The sequence below is a fragment of the Spea bombifrons genome, chromosome 4, assembly GCF_027358695.1.
Source record: "Spea bombifrons isolate aSpeBom1 chromosome 4, aSpeBom1.2.pri, whole genome shotgun sequence".
NCBI classification, from domain to species: domain Eukaryota; kingdom Metazoa; phylum Chordata; class Amphibia; order Anura; family Pelobatidae; genus Spea; species Spea bombifrons.
Window position 1 is genome coordinate 37,666,079 of NC_071090.1, and position 24,669 is coordinate 37,690,747.

The following is a 24,669-nucleotide window of genomic DNA, read 5'->3' on the forward strand; positions in this document are numbered from 1 at the left end:
AGCCCACGTACCTAAAGTATACCAACATTATGTCCATATTATCATATCTGTAAGAATTACAGCAAATACTGTATTTGTTGCAGATGCCACTTTAAAAATGTAATATATGTAATATAATAATGTACAGTTTCACCTTTAACATTTCTGAACATGTCACTGCATCATGCTATTTATTACAGTTTGTGAACATTTCACCAAAATAGCAAATTCAAACAAGATGGATTATTTAAAACCTAATATATTATTAAATAATACATTGAGTACACTATGTCTCTGAGAAGAGAAGGAGTCGTTGTTAAGTAAACATACTGTAAATGATCTCATGCTTCTCCAAACAACCTTTAAATTCTATAAGACAGACCGACCTTTAATGAATTCTATCGTATTTATATTCTCATGCAGTCATCTTTTTAAATAAATATTGTATTAAATATGTTGTTTCCCTTCAGGTGATCTCTCAAGTAGTGTATGTTTAAGACATAGATCTAAGCTTCCATTGCATTCTTTGATCAAGTATTATCACAAATAAAAAAAAAAATAAATAAAAAAAAGGACATAGTAAGAGGTGAACTATATATGTCAACAAGCTATCGTTGTCCGTTTTTGTATTGCACACATTAATGTCCAAATTACGTACACATTTTTTTACATGATTAAAGAAGTAAGTTTGAGAGGAGTCTGGACGTTTCACAGTGCTAGGTATAATGTTTCCTATACTACATTTAGTTCTGAGTAATACGTTTCACAGAGTAGGTGCTGGAGCAGTTAACAAAAATAACCAATAATGGAAAACGATTTGCCTGACTATGTGCTGTTTCTAGCCCAAATGGCGCTCCTGGCAAGAAGTCTGTTTGTGCGTCTCCTTTTTCCTTTTATTTCCCATGCTGATTTATGTGATTTTAAGGCCTGTAACAAACTTTGATCCATTCATGCTGCAAACACTCTGAGCTCTGAGACAAGAGGGCCACCAGGGGAGGAAAGAAGGGCACCGAGATTTAGTTGCCAATAAAAAGATCTGAAAATATCCCAGGGGCTGCCGCCACTTCAGACTTTTCTCCCTTTTAAGAATTTGCCACTGCCCAGCACCCTCTTCAATCAAGCATTGGTGTTAAGACTAGCACTGAATCAGCCATTGCTAGTAAGTGGCATCTTTGTAAGGCTTCTTTTATTTTTTATATGTTTAAGTATATTGTTTATGGTTTATGGTTATGTAGTTACATCTAAATGCGCAAATTAGAAAGCACTTGCTTAGGAAAGTGCTAATGTCTGGAAATTGTCCAAGTATTATAATGGATTCAATCTCTGGTTTTTCTGTTTTTGTGGGTACTTCTAATGCATTGCATTGACAAGTTTAAAGAGCCATTTTTTGTGCTTTTTTGTCTGAGGTGGTGGGGAAAGGGTATCTTAGCCATGCCAGGGACTCTCCAGCATCTCCAGATGCCAAGGATACCACAGGTAATTATAGCATCTTAATTTGTAGATCATTAACTTCAGAATGGGGAACTTGGTGGTCATGCTCACTCCTAGTCTTGACTTGGCCATTTTGTGACCTTTTCTTCTCCTGCCCAAAGCTTGCCATGCTTCTGTGCTCAACCCACCTTCCCATCATCCGTCTGCCCCTTCCCATCTCTTGTACAGAAAACAAAGAGGAGGTAGGGAGTAGAACAGTAGAATAGTTTACACATAGTTTAAGAATGCATTGTAATCCTAAATAAATCCAAAAATCCAAATATTGCTGTGAATATGATTTATTGCCCTCAAGAAAGAAACACTTATAACATGATAGAGCTGAAGAAAAATAATTAATCAGTAAATCATTTCTTAATTCCACTTTGGGCATGAGAATTGTTTCTTCTTCTGAAAAAAAAGAAAACACAGCATTAGCTTTGGCAGTTTAAAAATCTGTAATGGGTTATGCAATAAAATTAATTTTTGGAGTTTGAAAAGAAACATAATTATCCACATGGCAGAATTCAGCAAACTATATGTCGTTTAAGACCTTTGTATTAACCCCTTCGCGACCTTTGCCGGTTCAGGACCGTCATGGTCGAAAGGTCAGAGAATGACCTTTGACGGTCCTGAACCGTCATGGGTTTAAATCGGCTCAGAAAGCAATCAAAGATTGCTTTCTTCGAGCAGACCGTGTTGCTGTAATGCCTCGACATAGAGGCATTCAGCAACACAGAAAAAAAACCTCGGGGAGCAGTTAGATCGCTCCCCGGAGCTTTTTTATTCGTAAAAAAAAAGCCGGCAGGTCTTTGAAATATGGCGGCGCCATGCCGCTAAAAGCTTCGTTTAAGAAACGATCAGAGGTCGTTTCTTCCACTCAGTTGGTGTTCTTGAAATGCCTCGATATCGAGGCATTTCAAGAACACCAACTAAGTGGAAGAAACGACCTCTGATCGTTTCTTAAACGAAGCTTTTAGCGGCATGGAGCCGCCGGTTAACTTACCTTACCAAGATGGCGCTGCCCTTCTCCTGGCAATGGCCTCAGAAGCGATTTCAAATCGCTTTCATCACTAGGGGGTGTTGCTGGATGCCATCAGCATCCAGTGATTGACACCCCAAGCCTAAAGATCACTCAGGAGAGTGATCTTGATTTGCTCGGTCAAAGGCAATGTTTATAAACATTTGCCTTTGACCGGTAAAGATCTGCCTCCCTCCATCACTTGCTTTTAGTGAGGGAGAGAGACAGATCTTGAGGAAAAAGCAGGTACACTGTGATAAAAATTTATCAAAAATAAAAATTTACACAAAAGGCTCTTATAAGAGCCCCTCTTTTTTTTTTAACCCCTTCCTTACTGTTGATCACTGCATAGGCAGTGATATTGCACATCAGCACTTTTTTTGCTGTTTGTGCACTTTTATTTTGTCCACATTTTTTTTATACTTTATATTTTATATTATTTCATATTATTTTTAGGTACCATTAACCCCTCCTTTGCTGTAGATCAGTCCTTAGGGATTGATCCCATAGCAGCAGCGCCTTTTATTTTACTGATTTTTTTTTGTTGTGTCTTTTTGGCTAGGGGTTAATTTATTTTATAATGCAGCGTGTTTATACTGCTGAGGAAGCGTATGCATTTTTGGCCTCAGATTCTGAGGCCACTGACACAGCGTCAGATTTTGATTTTGGTCAGTTCACAGATACATCTAGTGATGTATCTGTGGCTGCTGGGTCCGCTGCCACAAGTAGTGGCATTGCACCCGAGGAGTGGGTAGTGCCTAATAGGTATACACCAGCTATCCCTCCTTTTACTGCAATTCCTGGCATGAGTATTGATGTTACAGGATTTACCCCATTGCAGTTTGTGCAGATTTTTTTGGGAGAAGATGTCTTGGGAGACATTGTCTCCCAATCCAACATCTATGCCCAGCAGTGCCGTGCTGCTAGCCCTGACTCCTATTTTTCAAAGCAGCCATGGACTCCCATAGACGTCCCAGAATTTTTTAAATTCTGGGCATTAACTATGCTAATGGGAATTATAAAAAAACCCTCCATCCGCTCCTACTGGAGCACTAGCCCCATCTTTAGTACCCCAATTTACACCCAGTCCATGGGTAGGAGAAGGTATGAAATGATTCTTCATTTCATGCATTTTAGCGACAACAGCCTGTGCCCCCCTAAGGAGGACTCCCAGTTTGATAGGCTCTATAAAATCCGCCCCCTGATTACCCATCTCGCTGCCAAGTTTGCAGAGGCTTATACACCTGGAAGGGATATCTGCGTGGATGAATCCCTGATGAAGTATAAAGGAAGGTTGGGATTCAAGCAGTATATTCCTTCCAAGCGCTCCAGGTATGGCATAAAATTGTATAAGCTCTGCGAGAGCGGCACTGGGTATACTCAGGCCTTCCTGGTATACGAGGGTAGGGATAGCCACCTTGACCCTCCAGGTTGCCCAGAACATCTAGGCACCAGTGCCAAGATTGTGTGGGACCTAATATTCCCACTTATGAACAAAGGCTACCACTTGTATGTTGACAACTTTTATACAAGTGTCCCTTTGTTCAAGCTGCTGTATTGTTTTGATACAGTAGCTTGCGGTACTATTAGAAAGAACCGCTTGGGTTTCCCACAACAGCTGGCACGCACCCGGCTAGGAAAGGGGGAGACCTCAGCTCTACGCCAAGAGGAGCTTTTGGCATTGAAGTTCAGGGACAGAAAAGAGGTGTGCATGCTGAGCACCATCCACGATGAGAGAACCGTGGAGGTTTCTGTCCGTGGCAGAGCTGGGGTCACTAGAAAGCCAGTGTGCATCAGGGCCTATAACAAGCACATGGGTGGAGTTGATCTGTCAGATCAACTCCTACAGCCCTACCTCATTTTGAGGAAGACAAAGGCCTGGTACAAGAAGGTTGCAATTTATCTAATGCAAATTGCAACCTACAATGCTTTTTTGTTGCATGAAAAAGCAAATCCCGGAATGACTTTTTTGCGATTTCAGCTTCGAGTAATTTCGGATATCTTGTACCAAGATGCACCTGGTCCCCGGGCGGTGATGGATTCTAGCAGAATTGGGGCTACCCATTTTATTTTTAAAATTCCTCCTACAGAGAAGAAGCAGAATCCCCAAAAGAGATGCAGGGTATGCTACAGCAGGGGGCAAAGAAAGGACACCCCATTCTACTGTCCAGATTGCCCTGGAGAACCTGCACTCTGCCTTGGTAACTGCTTCAAGCTGTACCACACGGCTGGCCATTTTTAATTTTTTTTTCCTGCTCTACATTTGTATTTTTTTCCCCCATTTACTGCTATTTAGATGTTTTTTGCTGCGCCATTTTTTTGCACTAATTTGCACTGACAAGTGACCTCTGTGTCTTTCCCATGGCATGAGGGACCGCTTAAGGTGCTAGATCAAATCCCTTCTTGGAGAAAGGCCAGGCTTTCTTCTGCCCCATCTGAAAGTTGGGTACAAACCAAGTTTTGACCGGATGTAAATTACGCATGTCTCAAATGTTACAGTTTAGCCCCCACACAACCTGCCAAACCCATGCATGTGGGGTATCGCTGTACTCAGGAGATGTTGCTGAACACACATTTGGGTGTTGTTTGCCAGTGGCATATACCAGGACCTGCATATTTATAACTAAATTACAATTTGTGTGAAAAAAAAATTAAAAAGAATTACTATTACAAAGTTTGCCAAAGTGTAGTTGTATAATTGGTGCATGGAAAGGGTTAAAATAACAGCATTGGGAATACCCTGGGGTGTCTAGTTTTCAAAAATATATGGTTTGACTGGGTTAAATTGAGTTAACTAGCTTCAAAGATATTCCAAAGAGGAGATGGAGGCAGAATGACCAGATGCTAAAAGTCTGTGTTGAAAACTTGAATTACGCATGCCCCAAAAGTAGCCTTTTACCAGCCAAACAATCTGACAAACCCATGCATGTGGGGTATGGCTGTACTCAGGAGATGTTGCTGAACACATATTGGGGGGTTGTTTGCCAGTGGCATATACCAGGACCTGCATATTTATAACTAAATTACAATTTGTGTGAAAAAAAAATTAAAAAGAATTACTATTACAAAGTTTGACAAAGTGTAGTTGTATAATTGGTGCATGGAAAGGGTTAAAATAACAGCATTTGGAATACCCTGGGGTGTCTAGTTTTCAAAAATATATGGTTTGAATGGGTTAAATTGAGTTAACCGGCTTCAAAGATGTTCCAAAGAGGAGATGGAGGCAGACTGACCAGATTTGTTAAAAAAGATTTGGAAATCATAAAACGCTGCTTGTACTTATTGCCCTATAACGTACAAAAAACAGCAAAAAAACATAAAAACATTGGGTATTTCTAAACTCAGGACAAGTAGTAGAATCTATTTAGCTAGTTTTTTTACTTGCTTTTTTAGGTGAGTAAAAGATTTTTCAAAGAAAAGTCATAAAATGTGTTTTTTTCAATTTTTCACCATGTTTTTTTTATTTTTTTATAGTAAATAAGATGATACGATCAAAATAATGGTATCTGAAGAAAGCCCATCTTGTCCTGAAAAAAACAATATATAACTTATGTGGGTACACTAAATGGGTGAGGAGAAAATTAAAGCTGAACACAAGCACCACAAAAGTGTCAAAACAGCCTCGGTCCCACAGGGTAGAAAACGAAAAATGAGCCCGGTCCTTAAGGGGTTAAGGGATTTCAGTCTTCTGTTTTTATTTATATTTATGTTATACATTTATATTTTATCACATTTATATTTTATCATCAAGTCCTATATTATTATTTTTTTTTGCTAAATTGGATATGATGGGTGTGTGTGATTTGGGATGAAAAGAAGAGAATGTGGTAAATATAAAAAATATATATACCTCATCCAATAACCTAGGATTCCAAGTAGGCTACCACCATTTCTTCCACCAACTCCGACTGCTCCTCCAAGCAATCCACCTCCTGCAGAGCCTCTTCCAGGTGTTGCACCTGTAAATCCTCCAACTGCTCCTGTTACACCTCCAAGCAGTCTACCTATGTCTAGTAGCCCCCCTGTTTGTCCACCAAGTAATCCCCCAAGGTTCCCTAGTCCTCCAAGTAATCCCAGTGGGCTCCCTGATCCTCCAAGTAATCCACCAAGGTTCAGTAGTTCTCCAGGAGCCCCTGTAAGGCTTCCAAGTAATCCACCAAGGTTTAATGGTCCTCCTCTCTGTCCTGAAAGCCCCCCGAGTAAATCTGACCCTCCTAGCAGATTCCCTGTAAGCCCTGAAAGTAAAGGAAGCCCACTAAGTAATCCTGTTAGTCCCCCAAGCCCTCCTACTATTCCCCCAACCCCTCCAGTCACTTTACCAAGCCCTCCTGTCAAGTCACCTAGTCCTGAGGCCACCCCTCCAAGCCCTCCTACCAGTCCTAAAAGACCTGAAAGGTCACGTGTGTGGCTTTTGTTTCATCAGTCGCATCTATAGGTGGTGGAAAAAGTGAATTCTGCAAAACAAAACAGCACATTTCACATCTGCTTGTCTGCAATGTATGAATTCTACTTTGGTCAGATTAAATAAACATTTATTTTTGAAGACAATATTTTTTTTGAAGGGTGTCATCTCTTTTTTCCAGTCTGTCCAGTCCTGACAGGTGTGTCATATTATTTAAAAATAGTTGTTTTTCCCATAACTGCAGATTATTAGTATTATTTTTCTAATCTGTTATACTATGAAATTGGAATAATTCTTTTTCACCTAAAACTTTGTTAAAAGAAATTCATTGCAGTTTTATGAAAACAAATATTGGTCTTAATAGACTTTTTTTTAGCATGTTTGATATTAGGCAGTTAGTAGGTGTTTTCATCTGTTATTGTAAACATATATAAATTAGCTCGGTGCAGTTCTTCTCTCATATAAGGCCCTCCATAACACTGCTTCTTCATAGATTTCTGCCCTAATAAACAAATACTCCCTTCGATCTTTACATTCTTCCCATGGGCTAAGGCTCTCCTCCTCACTTATCACCTTTTCCCGTCTACAAGATTTCACTCGGGCTGCCCCATATCTCTGGAATCTACTTTCATCGAACCTTCAGCTTTCACCCTCCCTCCCAACATTCAAGAAAAATCTCAAAACCCACTTCTTCGAAGAAATGAAAAACGAAAATAGGCATTGTGAAAAAATAAATAAATCTGATTATGTAATTCTAGGACCAAACTGTGACATACCAATAATCCACAATATCACTTTAGCATTCTCTATTAAAATATGCAATACAATTTTAAGCATTTTATCAGAAAGCTATTATGGTAGCAGAAAGTGTATCTAACTAATCAGGGTCGGCTTGAAGTTTTTAGGTACTCCAGATGACTAATATGTTAGCTTGCTTGCTCACATATAATAGAAACAGCTTGGGGCTGCCTTATCAGCTCTGTACCATAAGTGTTTTAGCACAAGTTTGCTGTTTTTTACAAGTGTGTTCTTTTATTTGATTGGATTTGTTTTCAAAACTCTTACACAGTATGTACAGTAACAGATTTGTGACACGAGACACCGAAAAAGCCATGGAGGAGCCGGGTCCCCTCAAAAGGTCTTGTTTTTTTTGATGGTGAGGAGGGGAGATAGGTAGCTTTTTTGAGCGGCCCCCTCCTCTATCCAAGAAGATCCGGCCTTCCTGCAGGCCTTCTGGCCAAGGAGGGAAGGAATGGGCCACATATTCTTTGCGACCCCAAAGAAATGAAGAAGGGGACCGGTACCCAACGTGATCTTATAGCACAATTTGGCCCCTTTCACTTTTTTGTTTTCTTCACAGTGGAGCCACTGACCTCTGGGTTTGAATTAAAAAAAAGCTGTCTAATTGGCCATAAATAGACAATTTCTGATAGAGAGCTTATTTATTCCCAAGCGGCCACTGTATTTTCTGTCTTAACGACCTGTTTATTTAGACCCTTACTGCTTGCTAATATATTCTATACTATATTTTTAAATTAATTTTGTCACAATTATTATTATTCTAATGGGTTATTATTAAGTTGGGTGAGCAGAATATTAGAGCAGTTAATACTAGCTACTTTTTTATACATACAAACAGGCCATACAAATCTCATTCTAGATATGTTTAAGCACATTTAAATATATATATGCTAAAGCTAAAGAAAGCTAAAGCAAACCCAGCACATGGGCAAAGAGGTAAAAACAGGAGAGACTAAGTGGGCCGAACAATTGATTTGTCATCAAATTATTTTTGGATGTTTAGACAGGTCATTGAATCAAGTCTAACACCCTAAAAAACTATTGAATATGCTGATAACTGCAAAAAATGAAAGCTGAAATTATTTGTTGTTGCCAATAAATGATTTATACTATTTAGATTTGGTATTTAGGCAAGCTTACCATTAAACCACATTTCGGAGTACATGTGAATTCTAGTTTAAGAGCAATCTGTAAATTGGAAAAAGTAATATAGGAATCATGAGTGCTTCTTAAACTACATAGAAGTTACAGTTTATAGTCTGAGTTTAAAAATAAGGTAACATAATGTGGATAACACTTTTACAGTAAAACTATAAGAACTTTTATGTTCTTTGTGAAATGTGTAATTCCTAAAGCTAAACTTCAGTTTCTGCTATGGTCAATAACACGTCAGGTCTACGTTTTGTAGATGTTGAAAGCAATATATATTTGCTCCCCTTTGTTCTGGTTGCCCTTGTAATGGTGTGGGTTGGAATGAATAAAATTTATGATAGAAAATAAATTCATATGTAAGTTTTGCCACCTTTTGCTACTTAGTTTCATTGTGATAAATAAGTCCCTTAACTTAAAAACCTAATCGTGAAAAAAAAACATGGTCAGTAGGTCATTTTAATAAATTAACAAAATGAAAAACTGTACCGGCCACAGTTCCCCCTTTAAAGGGGTAATTAATTGTGGACAGGTGGAAGAGGACCTAAAGTGTTTGAATCACATAAAAACAGACATTTATACTAAATCTTGTTGGGGTTGGCGGTTTTGCATTTATATTTGTGAAACTCACAGAATAATATGCTGTCAGATAAAGTTTTCTTTCAAGGTATAAATAGGTTTACTATTTCTTTTACCATTAATTTAAGTGCAGTTCTGATAAGGTTTTTAAGTGTGCCATCCACATCCTGTTGTAGTTCTTCCTATAAAACAGCAGAGCATGGTATGAGATATATAATATATTATTTTACACCTTATTTAACAAACAAGTGCATGCTTTGGATGTCATTAGCTGTGCTAGACTCCTTTGCAGACACTAGTATTTACATTCTAGAAGCCACACGCACTCCTACTGCCTGAAACGAGAGCACATACTAAAATGTATACTAAAACTATAATTGGGATGGTGTGGGGGGACGTGGAGGAGGCATTGGTGGGACTAGGAGGGGCATCAGTTAAAATCCCATGGGGAAGTCATGCCTTGTTGACATCAGCTGCATCGGTGTTACCCATCATAGCCTACAATGGGTTTGATGAAATGCTACAGATAAATCTATTGTAAATAAATGAATAGCAATCCTCTCATGGGTTGTACTGGACAAACAAGAAACAAAACAGAAGTAGTGTCCCACATTAATTGAGTTCAAATGTATGTTTGGTTTCTGTGTAGGGATTGCTATTTAGATACATGTGACAGTCTCTGGCATTGAATACATCCTGTAGTCAGGGGCGTAACTAGAAGCCTCAGGGCCCCGGTGCGAGAATCTGTTAAGGGCCCCCCCAACCCAATCTAACCCCTCTGACACCACCTACCCCCTCTACCCCCTTCTCACTATCTACATTTTTGTGTTTTGTTTTTATTTCCTTTTATTTGACAACTTGCCCCCCCCCCAGTTATGCACATCTGTCCCAGGCTTGCCACTCTGCCCCCTGATATGCCTTTTAACCCCCTATATGCCCCTCTGCCTTCAGAAATGCCTTATACCCCTATACGGCATTCTGCCATACAGTGGGTTAAAAGGCATATCATGGGACAGAGTGGCAGATAGGGTGGGTATAAGGCATTTCTGTAGGCAGAGTGGCATATAGGGGGTTAAAAGGCATTTATAGAGACAGAGTGGTATATAGGGGGTTACAAGGCATTTATAGAGGCGGAGTGGCTTATAGGGGGTTAAAAGACATTTCTGGAGACAGAGTGGCATAAAGAGGGTTAAAAGGCATATCATGGGGCACTCCGCCACCTGAATGGGGACAGAGGTGACACTGGGGAGCTGAATGGGGACAGGGGCTGATGGGGGACAGAGATTACATGGGGGGCTGAATTGGGACAGCAATGACATGGGGAGCTGTACTTGTGAACACATACAGACACAGAGATTTATTTTTTTGTTTAATCATTTGAAAATAATTAATAATTTAAAAGAGCATTATGTTGTTTGTCCCCCGCGGAAACACTTACATACACACACATACTGATTGTTTTTGTTTTTAAAAAATACAAAAAAAATATTATACAGTTTGTACAAAAAATTAATTAGTTTACTGACCTTCTATTTCTTCCACTTTGGGGCTTTTTCATCTTGACCTCTGGTAGCAGCAGACTGACGTTCTCTATGCTGACAGGATGTCACTGACCCGACATCCGGTGCTCCAGCAGTCTGAGTAAGAGGGGGCGGAGCTTTCACCCCTCACCCTGCTCTCAGTCTCATCATCACTAGGCGGCCATCAGATTGCTGGAAATGTAAATCTAAACGGCTGCTGCGTGCTGATGCCGCCGGCCGGAGCTACTTTAATAGTTTTTTAATTTATTTAATATGCTGGATCGGCTTGCCATATTAAAAATAAATAAATAAAGTATTAAAGTAGCGCCGGCCGGCGAGATCAGCACGCAGCGGCCGTTTAGATTTACATTTCCAGCAATCTGATGGCCACATAGTGATGGGAGCACGAACCTTTCACCCCTCACGCTGCTCCCATCACAAGGCAGCCATCGCACACAGCCGCTGGGTACTTTCTTTTTTTAAATTTAAAAGCCGGACCGGCTTGCCATATTAAATTTAAAAAAAAAGAATTAAAGTAGCGCCAGCCGGCCACATCAGCACCCAGCGGCCGTTTAGATTAGATTTCGGCCGGCCTGGGGGCAATTGTCCCCCTGCCCAGCCCGCCCCTTTAGTTTGCCGGCCGCCCACGAATCTGCCGGCCCACCGGGAAATTTCCCAGTATCCCAGTGGGCCAGTCCAGCCTGCTTGGGCCCCCCTGAGTGGCAGAACTCCAGGGCCCAGTCGCAGTCGCGACCCCGGTAGTTCCGCCACTGCCTGTAGTGTGTAATGTCTCATAATGGCTCTCCCACCAGCACTGTAAAGCATCAAATGAAACATAAAATCTTAGGGTTCCATAACAGCTGTCGTTCAGCAGCCTGGCATAGTTCACTTCTTCAAGTCCTGTATATCCACAGCTGTTGGAAAATTGATTTCCTGGCACCCAGTAGCAGGTGGCAAACAGTGGAGATCTCTATGTTGGTAGCTGCACAGCCCCACACAATAGAGTAACAAAAGGCCTGGAGGGCCCATTATAAGAGCTTGTCCTGGACCCCATTATGTTTTTAAGATGGTGTTAACTGGGGCTATTTTTAACACTCTAAAGTTATGATATGCATGTTTACCAAAGTTGCATCGGATCCCAGCAGGTCTATGCTAGTGCAACCAGTAACATTCTGAAAAAACCCCATAAAGATCAAAGTTTAAATATATTTTATAGAGATCATTATTGAGAAGACAATTGCTATATGCAGGGCCGGCCGAAGACTTAACGCCGCCTGGGGCGAAGTTTAAAACGCCCCCCCCGTTGGGGGGGGGCATTTTAAACTTCGCCGACGCCATAATCTACGATTCCCCCCCCCCCGGTACTTACCTTTAAACAGTCCTGCGACGAGTCTCCCTGCTCTGCCACGGTGCCGGCTTGTAATGCTGAGCGCCGGAAATTGACGTCACTTCCGGCGCTCTGTATTACAAGCCGGCACCGGGACCGAACAGGGAGACTCGCCGCAGAGGAGAGAGAGAGAGAGGGGCGCCGAACGGGTAAGCGAAAACCACTCGGTGCCCCTCTCTCCTCCGCTTCAAAAAAAAAAAAAAAAAAAGCGCTTGGGGCGGCAAAGTGCCGTCCCTTCTAAAGTGCCGCCTGGGGCAATTTCCCCAGTCTGCCCCATTATAGGGCCGGCCCTGGCTATATGAAGAGAGTAATATGGAAAAAAAAAATGTTCTATCTATTTGATGGGTACATAATTAATCTAAATAGGGAGTCTGTGGTTGCTCATGTCAGCTTCTTGACTTTGCTTTATGAGTTGGTAACTTTCTTGAAAGCTATCACATTATATGCATTACAACATGGTAGCTCAGCCCTTGGTTTAGGGCAGGGGCATCAAACATGCGGCCTGCGGGTGGTTGAATGAGTATGCGTGATTGAGGGAATGAATCTGTGAATGAGTATATGAATGAATGAATGAGTGTGTGTGTTATAGCATGGATGTGTAAGTGCTGGAACCTAGGCATGATGGGACTGTGATTGCTGTGATTGCTGTTAGCAATTGTTATCTATATCTAGTAAAGCATGTGTATGCCAGGAAACAAGGGCATTGTGATCTACTTAGTCAGAAGACAACGCCGTCCTCAAATGTTACCAATATTGGAACAAAAACAGCAAACCTTGTAAGCAGATATAGGCACAAAGAGATTTCACCAGTATCCTTCCGGATGTGTGAAAAGGAGAGGTGATGAGATCGCTCTTACTAGATTCCTTAGATAAAGCCACCATCAAAGATGCTACAAAGAATTTTGTAATAAACCTGCTACATTTCCCTAACATATCGCCACTGGCCCGAAGACAGCAGATGATTCCTTTTGAAGGTACCAGGTTGATTTAACATGCTGATCTTCCTTCTGCCACACTGTTTAGCCAGGAAGCGGTTGCAATATATATAAAAAAAACACTTGTGGTACCAAAAATAATGTTGTCAAGCAGTTCTACAATCTTTGGGACTATATCCCTAGACACTACCCACGGTATATAGTTTACGCAGAGGCATACCTAGAGTATTTGGCACTGTATGTGGCACCCTCCCCACACACAAACACTTTAAAACTGCATAGCTTCTATCGTTATATACTTGCGCAGACATTGAAGGTGGTACAGCATTACTGTTATCATTATATACTGAGGCAGACATTGACGGTGGTACAGCATTACACCAATCACTATATACTGAGGCAGACATTGATGGGGGTACAGCATAACACCCATCACTATATACTGAGGCCGACATTGACGGGGGTACAGCATAACACCTAAAACTATATACTGAGGCAGACATTGACGGTGGTACAGCGTAATCCCTATCACTATACATTGAGCTAGACATTGATAACAGCATAACTCCTATCACCATGTACTAAGCCAAACATTGATGTGGTGTAGGCCTACCGCTTCATTGTCTGGCTTAGGGATGCACCGAAACAAAACTTCTGGACTGAAACCGAAAATGCAGCATTTACCTGTCCGAAACCGAATATGACCCCTAACCATAAAAAAAATTTCACATTTTTATTTAAAGTAAGTAACACAGCAAAATAGGACAAAAAATTCAATAACAATATATGATTGTTAGCAGTAGACTTGGGCACCAGGGGGCTCTTCGTGTTCGTCTTCGTGCTCGTCTTCGGGGAAAAAAAAATCTTCGTATTCCGCGAATATTCATGCCATTGGTCTCCCTGTTCTATCAGTTAAATGTCCGTACGAGCGACCAATAAAGTCGCTTGTACGGACATTTAACTGATAGAACTGGGAGACCAGTGGGATCTGCCAGACAAGTTGTTTCATTAGGGGTTAACTTTTTAAAGTCTGTACGAGCGACTCTGTTGGTTGCTTGTACAGACTTTTAGGCTCCTGGTGCCGTAACTTGTTGCACCTTAAGGGGTTAAGGGGCCGTGTGAGTGAGCCTATTGGTCGCTTGCACGGCCCTTTAATCTACGGATTTCCGCTCCCGTTATCCAACGCAGCATCAAAGGGGTTAATGGGAGCGGATAGAGGTGGCAATAAATGGCAAAAAAAAGGCATTTAAGCTACTAAAACAGGAAGGCAGTGAGGAAGCACTAAGAAACTATCGGGAAAAAAATAAAATATGTAAAAATCAGATAAAAGCAGCAAAAGTGGCGACAGAAAGACTCATTGCCAAAGAGAGTAAAACAAACCCCAAAATGTTCTTTAACTATATAAATAGTAAAAAGGTTAAAAATGAAAGCGTCGGCCCCTTAAAAAGTAATGAGGGAGACGTTATAGACGGGGATCAGGAAAAAGCGAATCTATTAAATATATTCTTCTCTGCTGTATTCACAGAGGAAAATGAAATGCCAGGTAATATACAGCAGGATGAGATAAATGCCCCAGTACATGTCGCCTGTCTAACCCAGGAAGAAGTGCAGTGCCGCCTAAAAAAAATCAAAATAGACAAATCACCAGGTCCAGATGGCATTCACCCCCGCGTTCTAAGGGAGTTAAGTAATGTAATAGACAGACCCCTATTTCTAATATTCAAGGACTCTATAGAACAGCCCCGGAGCATGAAATAGGTGTAGGGGCACCATGACCGGGTAAGGAACAAGGAGCACACCATGACCTAACAAAGGGTTAAGTGCTTGTTACATTTATGCATCCTGTATAACTGTTTGCCCCCTGAGTGAACTTTTGCCCTCTAGCCTGAATATTCAGCAACAGGATGAAGGGGAGGGCACTGAGGTGCAAAAGCAAATAAATTTGGGAACCCATGCTCAGTTAAGGTCGTAGGTTTTAATAAGTAGGCGAAATTGCACGTTATTGCAGAGAATTTGTACCATGGAAGCCTTGCTGCAGGAGCTTCGTTCCAGGCTGTCGACTGAAGGGACTGGCTTGCTGAGAGATCGTGTGGCTGAGCTGTTGTCCGAGTCCCAACCCGATGTTCCGGTGTCCCCTGAGCTGTCTAGGGGCCTGCGCTCTACCAGGACCCGGGTGTCCCGCCCCCCGTCGCGCCTTAGCCCAGAGGCTTCTGGGCGCTCTAGACCCGTTTCTGGCGAGACCGGGAGTCCAGGCCACCCCACCGCCAAGCGGAGCAGAGCATCTACGAGATCCGGCCGTTCCAGGGCGCCGCGGGCAGCAAGACGCACGAGTCCGGTGGTTCCACTTACCTTCGTTCCACCTAGCAGTGCTTCCGAGGATGAGATGGCGGGCGTGTCTGAGGATCCGGTGAGGCGTGCTCCGACTGCGTCGTCTGTTCCGGCTGTGGATGTCCATCGTGGAGGTGGTTCCCGTTCATCACGCTCCGGGGCCCCCGCCCGGAGGCAGCAGGAGTCCGGGAGAAGTCTCAGCAGCAGCCGGGATTCGCGTCGTCGCGGCAGAGTGGGCGGTCCTCGCGAGGACAGAGCTGGTGATGGACGTCAGGATGAAGCCGTTCCTGCCAGTGCAGCCGAGGACCCCGGTACGCCTGAGCTGTTCACGCCGGTGCCTGTCAATTTGTCAGCAGGAGAGGCTATGCCCTCTACATCTTCCCCTGCAGCTGGCCAGGCGAGGGGTGAGCATACTGTTGATCGTTCTCTTCCTCTTTTATCTTCCCATCTTTCTAATGTTCCCAGTAGTTTTGGGGGGTATGCTGGGTCACAGGGGCAAGTGGGGTCACATAATTTTGGGGGTTCAGGGGTTGCTGGTAGTTTGTTGGGGTTTGCAGGGCCTTTAGGTGTGCATGGGGCTTTACCTCCTGGGGCTTCGGGTGGTTTTTCTGTGCCTCAAGTTTCGTCTGGGGTTCCGGATATTGCACCTGGCCTTATCTTACCTGTGCAGCAGAGTGCTGCCATTTCTGGGCGAACTCAGGGTGCTCATGTATCTCCGCACGCGGCCGTTCTGCCTGCTTTATCTCAATTTGTCGATGGTTTTAGAGATTTGTTGGTTCGTTGTGGTTTACAGGGCTCTGGTACCCCGGCGCAGGCTTGGGGATCTTATGGCGTGGCAGGTGGTCAGGCAGTGTCAGGGCCCCCAGTGCCGACCGTGGCGGGGGTTGGGTCTCCTGGGGGTGCTGCATTACAGGGTCCTGCCGGACCTGCGGCACCTGTGGTGCCTGCTCCCTCGGGGCCTAGTGGTCCGGTTCCTGTTGTAGGGGACAAGCAAGGTGATCAGGCCGCTGTCCGTCTGGCTGATGCGGCCAGGGGTGAGGTTTATGTATGCTTTGAGGCTCCCTTAGGTGCCCATTTAAAAGATGAAGTTCGGGAAAAAATTTGGAAGGGGGAGTATGTGGAGATTTTCTCTTTGCTTCCTTTGGGCAAATTTAATTTGGACAGGGTTAAGAAGGGTGAGGAGGTTAAAAAAGAAGACGAGGAGAAAAGGCGTTATCGTCTAATTCCGAGAACCTTTTCTAATTGGCTTCAGGCATTCGCCATTTTAGCCAGTGTAATTGGGCAAAAGAATCCCGAGCACTGTAGTGGATTATTTGGTTACATGGATAGTATTGGGGAAGCTTACCGGGTTTACGGGGGTCAGTCGTGGCTCCGTTACGATGAACAATTTAGACAGAGGATGGCTTTCAGGAAAGGTTTGCGCTGGGATCATAAGGATATTTCATTGTGGCTCAGGGTTATGACACCTGGCCGCGGTCAATCCCAGCCCTTTCCAGCGGCGGCCGGTGACAATTCCAGTTCTGGCTCATCGGCCGGCATGCAAAAAAGGCTATTGCTGGAAATACAATGAGGGGTTGTGCAAATGGGGATCCTTGTGCAGATTCAAGCACGAGTGCTCCGGGTGCAATGGGTCCCATCCCTTCTCCAAGTGCTTTAAGAAGCAAAAGAAAGGAAAAGGGGTGGCTGGGGCAAAAGGGGGTGACTCCGGTGCTGGTAGAGAAGATGGTACCGTGGCTGAGTAGATATAGTGATCGGGAGGCAGCTTTGTTGTTGCTTTCCGGTTTTAGGGATGGTTTTCGGATCCCCTTTAGGGAGGGGGTGTCTACTACGGTTGTTCGTAATTTGCGTTCTGCTTTGTCCTTTCCCGGTGTTGTGTCCGATAAGTTGGGTAAGGAAGTGGCGTTGGGGAGGATGGCAGGCCCTTTCCAGACTTGTCCTTTGCCTAATTTACGTTTATCCCCTTTGGGTGTTGTCCCCAAGAAGGAGCCTGGCAAGTTCCGTCTTATACACCATTTGTCTTACCCGAGAGGGCAATCGGTTAATGATGGGATTGACCCGGAATTGTGCACGGTTTCTTATATCTCTTTTGACCGCGCCGTGGAGTGGGTGCGTTCTTTTGGTCGGGGGGCTTTGATGGCCAAGACAGATGTTGAAGCGGCTTTCCGTTTATTGCCGGTCCATCCGGATTGTTTCCATCTGCTGGGGTGTAAATGGGATGGGCAGTTTTACGTGGACAAATGCCTTCCGATGGGCTGTTCCATATCTTGTAGATTTTTCGAAGTTTTTAGTTCGTTTGTCGAATGGGTTGTTCGGGAGGTGTCGGGTCTACAGTCCGTTATTCATTATCTCGACGACTTTCTGTGTATTGGTCCTCCTTCTGGGTCTCAATGCGGGGTTTTGTTGGCTACTGTCGTACAGGTGTCTCGGGATTTCGGGATCCCTTTGGCCCCGGACAAGACGGTCCACCCTTGTACATGTTTAAGTTTTCTTGGCATTGAGTTGGATTCCGAGGAAATGGCCTGTCGGCTGCCGTTGGATAAGGTTTCTGATATGCGTTTCGTGGTTGCCAGTTTCTTGCAGGTCCCGAAGGTCACTTTGAAACAGCTCCAGTCCTTGATTGGCAAGCTTAACTTTGCCTGCCGTATTATGCCCATGGGGAGGGTTTTCTTGCGGCGGCTGTCGCTGGCTACGGCTGGAGTCAGGGCTCCTCATCATTTTGTCAGGCTGACCGTGGCCTTAAAGGATGACCTGAGGGTATGGGATACGTTTCTATGTGGGTATAACGGTCGTTCACTATGGCTTGCGTCTCCGGTTTCGAGTTCTGACCTCGAGCTGTGGACGGATGCTTCGGGTAGCTTAGGTTTCGGCGCTTATTTTAGGGGCGAGTGGTGTGCGGGTCCTTGGCCTTCGGACTGGGAGGCAAGAGGTTTGACGAGGAATTTGACGTTTCTCGAGCTCTTTCCAATTTTGGTGTCTTTGGAGCTGTGGGGGGTCCAATTAGCTGACAAACATGTCAAATTTCGGTGCGATAATTTGTCCGTGGTTCATGCTGTCAATAATATTTCCTCCTCTTCGTTGCCTGTGTTGAAGTTGCTGCGGTGGTTGGTTTTACGTTGCCTTCAGTTAAACATTTATTTTCGGGCTATTCATGTACCAGGGGTTGACAATGGTGTGGCTGACTCTTTGTCTCGTTCACAGTGGGACAGGTTTTTCCAGTTGGTGCCCAATGCTGCCCGCGAGGGCAGTCGATTTCCAGATTGGATGTGGACGCTGGCAGATTGACGGTGGAGCAGCTACGGTCACGATCGCTGGTTCCCTCTACGCGGGCTTTTTATGACAAGACGTGGAGGGAGTGGGAGTGCTTTGAGCGTCTGGCCGTGGAGTCTGACGGTGAGGTGGACAGGGCTGCAGTGTTATCATGGTTCATTGGGTATCTGTTCAGCAGGAAGGTGTCTGTGTCCGGTTTGGATCGTCGTTTGGCAGCCTTGGCTTTTATGTTTAAGGAAGCGGGTGTTCCTGATGTGACTAAGGTTTTTTCTGTACGTCAAGCGGTCAGGGGATTTAAGAGGGGTCCCAAGGTGGGGGATTCCAGGCGTCCTGTGTCCTATGGGATGTTGGTGGATATGGTGAGTAAGCTTCAGGAGATTTGTTCGTCCTCGTTTGAAGTATTGCTATTTCGCTGTGCTTTTTCCTTGGCTTTCTTCGGTGCCTTCCGGATCGGAGAGTTGGTCAGTCCCTCGCGGATCCTTCATGGTGGGATCCAGGCTGTTGATGTGGTTTGCCGTGGGCAGGGCGTTAGGATTTTGATTAGGCGCTCCAAGACTGATCAAGGAGGTAAGGGGCTGTGTGTAGACCTTGTGGAGTGTCCGGGTAGCCCGGTTTGTCCAGTGGCCTGCTTAAGGGATTATGGGGTTGTACGGCCTGATGGACCGTCATCCTTTTTGGTTCATGCCGATGGTTCCGCGTTGTCGCGTTTTCAATTTCGTTCTGTTTTTAAGCGTACTTTGCGGGCTTTGGGCCTGGTGGACGAGGACTTTGGGACACATTCCTTTCGTATAGGTGCGGCCACCGAGGCTTCAAGGTGGGGGTTAAGTAAGGACTTGATCATGAAAATCGGTCGTTGGGAGTCTACTAGATTTAGATCTTACATTCGTCCCCATTTGTTGCTGTGATTTGGTTTTGTTGGGCCGTGCTATTTTTTGTTTATTTTCTTTTGCAGGTGCTGTTCGTCGGGAGGTTTGGATTTTAGGGCATTCGTATGTGTTTTGGGCGGCCAGACGGGCTTCGGTTCGACCTTCTGGGCGTCAGCTGGGTTTCGACAGAGATAAGGTTTCTGTAAGATGGCTTGGATTTAGAGGTATGCGCTGGGACAGGGTTTCCCGAGAATTGTCTCGGCACATTCATGTGCATGGCGTTCCTCATGTTGTAATTTTCCATGTGGGGGGTAATGATTTATGCTATGTCCCGCTGCGGGTGTTAGTGGGCAATATTAAGGCTGATCTTCGTCAATTTTGGACTGCCTACCCGCATACGATCTTCGCCTGGTCCCATATCGTCACTAGGAAGGTTTGGAGGGGCGCCAATTCACGGGATGGTGTCGAGAGGGCCAGGCGTCAGGTGAACAAAACCATCTCCCGTTTTGTTGCTTTTCAGGGGGGTATTGTGGTGAGGCATGTTGATTTGGAGGGCGATTTGTCAGGTCTCTATCGCAGTGATGGCATCCACTTATCGGATGTTGGTTTAGATTTATGGAATCTGGCGATTCAATCTGGGATTGAGCGGGCCTTGGAGGTTTTGGGGGGCCAGTAACGGTGCAAGGAGTCGCACGTTACAGGCTGTGGCGTTTGGTATTATGTTATGGTCATTGTTCAAATGTGGTTGGCTGGTTCGGTGCTTGAGACAACTATCTAAGGTATGGTTGTACTCGTGGTGCACATGCCTAAGGGCGGAAGTGCAGAACACTCCCTGGGCGCGTGCTCAGGTGATACGATGGTTGGCGTGTGGTTGCTTGGCTTTGGACGCCGGCAGCCTCTACAAGTGACGTGGAGGATTTACGCCCTTACCAGCCTTATGGTTCTAATGTGTTATACGGTTGGCATTTTTAGCCAAGTTTGTGGTTAATTATGGATTTTAATAAACACGTTTAAGAAATATGATATAAGGAGTGTCACGGTTGGGGAGAATATTTTTATGTTGACCGTGGCCAAATTTTATCCAAAATCGAATGATTAAATAAAGCATTTTATTTCACACACTGTGTTTATTTGTCTTATTGGGAATGGGGCCGAAGTTGACGATACTAAGGTCAAGTGACCGGGTCTGTTCCCCAGGACTGGCGCATAGCAAATATTGTGCAAATATTCAAAAAGGGGACAAAAAGTGGAATTATAGGCCTGTTAGTTTAACTTCTGTTGTATGTAAACTGTTCGAGGGTTTCCTAAGAGATGCTATTTTGGAGAATCTCAATGAAAATAAATGTATGACTCCATATCAGCATGGGTTTACAAGGGATCGGTCCTGTCAAACTAACCTGATCAGCTTTTATGAGGAGGTGAGCTCAAGACTGGATCGGGGTGAATCGCTGGATGTCGTATATCTTGATTTTTCCAAAGCATTTGATACGGTGCCACATAAAAGGCTGGTACATAAAATGAGAATGCTTGGGCTGGGGGAGAATGTGTGTATGTGGGTAAGTAACTGGCTCAGTGATAGGAAACAGAGGGTGGTTATTAATGGTACATACTCTGAGTGGGTGACTGTTACTAGTGGGGTACCACAGGGGTCAGTTTTGGGTCCTATTCTTTTTAATATATTTATTAATGACCTTGTAAAGGGATTGTATAGTAAAGTATCAATCTTTGCAGACGATACTAAGCTCTGTAACGTGGTTAACACAATAGAGGACAGTGCACGATTACAAATGGATCTGCATAGGTTGGAGGCTTGGGCTGGGATGTGGCAGATGAGGTTCAACACAGATAAATGTAAGGTTATGCACATGGGGAAGAAAAATCCAGGCTGGGAATATGTATTAAATGGGAAAACACTGGGGACGACTGACATGGAAAAGGACTTAGGAGTCTTGGTTAACAGTAAATTTACCTGTAGCGACCAGTGTCGGGCAGCTGCTGCTAAGGCAAATAAAATCATGGGGTGCATCAAAAGGGGCATGGATGCCCACGACAAGGAAATAATTCTACCATTGTACAAGTCACTAGTCAGACCACACATGGAATACTGTGTACAGTACTGGGCACCAGTGTACAAGAAAGATATAGTGGAGCTGGAGAGGGTTCAAAGACGGGCAACCAGAGTAATAAAGGGAATGGAAGGACTACAGTACCCAGAAAGTTTATCAGAATTAGGGTTATTTAGTTTGGAAAAAAGACGGCTTAGGGGGGACTTAATAACTATGTATAAATATATAAGGGGGCAGTACAGAGATCACTCCCAGGACCTATTTATACCCAGGACTGTATCTATAACAAGGGGACATCCCCTACGGCTGGAGGAAAGAAGGTTTCTACACCAGCACAGACGGGGGTTCTTTACAGTAAGAGCGGTGAGACTATGGAACTCTCTGCCAGAGGAAGTGGTAATGGTAAACTCAATAAAAGAGTTTAAAAGGAGCCTGGATGTGTTTCTTGAAAGCAATAATATTACAAGTTATGGATAGTAGATTAATAGGGACAGAACGTTGATCCAGGGATTTATTCTGATTGCCATATTTGGAGTCGGGAAGGAATTTTCCCCCTGGTATGGGGCAATTGGCATCTGCTTCATAAGGGTTTTTTGCCTTCCTCTGGATCAACACGGTAGGGACACAATATGTCTATAGGTTGAACTTGATGGACTTTGGTCTTTTTTCAACCTTATGAACTATGTTACTATGTTACTATGTTACTATAAAATCCATAGGTTCACTGTCAGGGGTTACAAAGGCCGTGCGAGTGAGCCTATTGGTCACCTGCAGGGTCTTCCTCTGGCATCAACCTGTAGGCGACCAATAGGCTCATTCGCACTGCCCTGTAACCCCTGACGGCAAACCTACGGATTTTTGCTTCCGTGAACTGCCGCGATGCAGCGAAGATAAGGTAAGAGTGTGATTGCTGTTAGCAATCATATATATATATTAATATTGTTATTATAATTGTTCACATGTGAACCCAGCACTGGAGGCATAGAGTCCTAAAGTACCCTTATGACCTGGACCGGCTTTGTTTAGGGGCTAAAATGTCACATTTGGGAGGTGCACAATTTTTTTTGAAAAATTTCTTTACATCTGGTCAGTTTGCGCCTATTCCCTATTCTTGTCATTTTTGAAACCAGACAATTCAATTTGCTCCATTAAACCATATATTATTGAAAACTAGACACCACAGGGTATATCAGATGCTGGTATTTTAATTCTTTTCATGCCAGGATTTTTGGGAGCACATTTTGCGGCCAAGGCTTAATGATGCACGTGGGGGAATGAAGGCTGGTCTGTGTGGTAAAATCCAACAGACAAGCTTCTGTAACTCAAATTGCGGTAAAAGATAATGCTGGTTTTTACAGAAAGGTGTCAGAATACACAGTGCATCGCAGTTTGTTGTGTATGGGGCTGCGTAGCTGCTGACCAGTCAGGGTGTCAATGCTAACTCATGTCCATTGCCGAAACCATCTACAATGGGTACATGAGCATAAGAACTGGACCACGGAGCAATGGAAGAAGATGGCCAGGTCTGATTCATTCATTTACATCAGGTGTATGGCCGGGTGTGCGTCGCTTACTTGGAGAACACATGGCACCATGACATGATGCATCCATCGAGGCCCCACCTTGCAATTTACAGGGCTTAAAGAATCTGCTGCTAACGTCTCGGTGCCAGATACCACAGTACACATTCAGTGGTCCAGTAGGGTCCATGCCTTAACAGTTCAGGGCTGTTTTAGCAGCAAAAGGGGGACCTACACAATATTAGGCAGGTGGTCATAATGTTATGGCTGATCGGTGTATACAGTGCTGCTTGATTAGTTGGTGCTTAAATACAAGATAATAATAATGATGAGTTCTAAAAATGGTGGCTCCTGTGACTATATCAGGGGTGGGCTGCAATTTCCCCCTGCCTCCTGGGCCCGTTCAAAAAGCTTTACAAAGGGCCAGTCCGACGCCACTGTAAAATCGAGGCTGCTTGTGCACTGCTGCTAATGAGAGGGAGGGTGAGGGAGCGTGTACCGTATTTGCTCAATTATAAGACAAGGTTTTTTCCAGAGCAAATGCTCTGAAAAATACCCCTCGTCTTATAATTGGGGTCCTCTTATAATTAGACCTCAAATAGGTCTGACTATGAGACTAAGGTCCAGATCCCCCACAGTGATGCAGGGGACCTGGATACTCCTGTGTTATCCCCCCCAACTTACCGGTGCTTCTGACTCCCCGGTGTGTTGTCCGGGCAGCGGGTAGACAACTTCTGCTGCAGCAGGAAGGAGGTGCGGTTAGCAGCGGGGCAGACCTTCCCCGGCTGTCAGAGATCAGAGTTCCCCACACCGGAGCTCTACATGCTGCCCGCAGTACGCACCGGTAAGTTTGGAGGAGGGAGGAGGAGGGAGGGAGGGAGTGTTAAATGGGGGGCATAAGGCATTTCTGTAGGCAGAGTGCTCTATGAAATGCCTTTAACCCCCTTAATGCCACTCTGCCTCCTGAAATGCCTTATACCTCCCTATATGCCACTCTGCCCCATAATATACCTTTTAACCCCCTAAATCCCAGAGTGGCATATAGGGGTATAAGGCAGTTCTGGAGGCAGAGTGGCACATAGGGGGTCAAAAGGCATATCATGGGACACAGTGGCATATAGAGGGTTAAAAGGCATATCATGGGGCACAGTGGCATTTAGAGGGTTAAAAGGCATATAATTGGGCACAGTGGCATATAGGGGGCATAAGGCATTTCTGGGGCAGAGTGGCAAGCCCGGGGCAGATGTTCATAACTGGGGGGCAGGTTGGAAAAAAACAGAAATAAAAACAAAATGTTTTTCTCATTCATAGCTTTTATTAAAAAAAAAATAGTTCACATAGTTTACATGAATTAACATTTACTGGTAAAACTTTTTTCCTAT

At 44.2% G+C, this 24,669-nt stretch overlaps 1 non-coding gene across 1 annotated transcript; it reads left to right on the top strand.

Moving 5' to 3' along the window:
- Positions 1–4,796: 4,796 nt before the first annotated feature.
- Positions 4,797–4,921, top strand: LOC128492969 (small nucleolar RNA SNORA35). Its single transcript, XR_008354177.1, has one exon. It is a non-coding gene; the product is annotated as a small nucleolar RNA SNORA35 (small nucleolar RNA).
- The last annotated feature ends 19,748 nt before the right edge of the window (positions 4,922–24,669 follow it).